The following is a 1,814-nucleotide window of genomic DNA, read 5'->3' on the forward strand; positions in this document are numbered from 1 at the left end:
TTGTTTTTCATTGTTTTATGTCATTGTTTCAAGCAATGTTTTCTGGTGTCCCGTTTCATCTGGAGGGGCGAAAGTATGACCAACTTAGGTGCAGAGGTGCCTAACTTGTTAGGGTGTTTGGGCAATTGGGTTGGCCATGGTCCAAAAAATTTTGTGTGTATTTTTTTGCAATTTTTTTCCCTTTTATTTTCTTTGTCATTGTATGTGTTGTCTTGCTGTCGGTCACCCCTCTTGAGGGATATGACCAAGGTAGAGAGATAGATAGATATTTCATTGTTTCAAGCATCTGTTGCTTTTAAAAAGCCTTAGTCTACCGGTCAACCCTGACTGACTAAAATGTTCAGGTAAAGAAATGAAATTTAGCCACTCCCGCCATTTTTTTATCCTGCTTTATTTTTTAATTATTTTGAAATTAAAGGACTAACCTTAAAAGGTCTAAATCAGTAATTCACACCTGCCGACCCTTAAGACCAAAATGTGTATACGTAAAGCTAAAAAAATTCTGTTTTCTGTCTTTTTCTTACTTTCACCATTTCCACCTCAAATTAAAAAAAAAAAAAACGCCACCACGTGTGTGAAATCACTCTCACCTAGCCTTCTTTCCTCCAGTGGAATGCACTCCAAGGCTGGAACACAGAAGATAAAAGTAACATAAAAGCAGTTGGGCGCACTGGAAAAAATATAGGATCTTTGAAAATCATTTGGATATTGTTTACACATAATCAATAGATGTTTTAATTTTTAATGTTTTAAGGACACCTCAAACTACACACCACACTTTTAAATAAGTATAAAAATAACTAGAACATAACACTGTCCAATCTAGTCATGTCAAATATAATGGAAAGGCGTTTGTTACACTTTTTGCAATGATATTACTACACTGTTTACATAAGTGCAGATGGAAATTATATCTAATTAAAAAAATCACCTCTTAGTCTGTTGAGTAGAGACCCCTACTGGTGAAAAAAAGACCCTATTTATTTAAATAAAACATTCATATAATAAGCAAAAACACACATACTTTATCTCGATTTGATTTTTAAAGAAACAACTCTAGATGTCCTTTAAACAAGCTGACATGTTTGGTTGCCATCTTACAACTACAGAAGCCCAAATGACGATTTTTCAAAGTTTGCTTGTCCCAGTGGTGATTTTAAGACTTAAACAGCGACTTATCTTCCACAGCTGAGCCTTGCATGTGATGGTCGCCAAGTCCTGTAATTCAAGCATCTTCCACTGTTTGCTTCTTTAGCCACTCATACATATTATTCCACAAGTTATTGTGGACCATTTCTCATATGGTTCACATGTCACTAAAGGGAACATATATCAGACCTGTCAAACATACGGCCCATTGGATCATTTAATTCGGCCTGTTTTACATTTCTGAGTATGTCCAAAAAAGTGAGTCTTGAGACTCATCTCACCAAAATTATGATTTGTTAAATAAATGCAAACTAAATGCTCTCTCTGGCCGCGAGGGGACAAGGTTGAGATTGTATAGCGTTGCGAGGCGGTTCAGGTGTAAAACTGCATTCACTCAACTGTTAAAATAAACCAGAAAACGCATTCAATGCTAAACATGAAAATTGTTTTACCCCATTGTGAATGAATACATACATGTGGGAGGAAACCGGAGTGCTCGGAAGAAACTCGAACAAGCACCGGGCGAACTTGCAAACGGAACACAGGATGACTGGTAGCTGTATTTGAACCTATGACCTCAGAACTGTGCCGCAGACGCGTTAACCACTCATCCACCGTGGCGCCCCTACAGGGTTGGGTAGGGTTACTTTAACTGGATTACTTTC

The sequence above is a fragment of the Urocampus carinirostris genome, chromosome 14 (assembly GCF_059441175.1).
Source record: "Urocampus carinirostris isolate Australia breed hairy pipefish chromosome 14, RoL_Ucar_1.0, whole genome shotgun sequence".
NCBI classification, from domain to species: Eukaryota; Metazoa; Chordata; class Actinopteri; order Syngnathiformes; family Syngnathidae; genus Urocampus; species Urocampus carinirostris.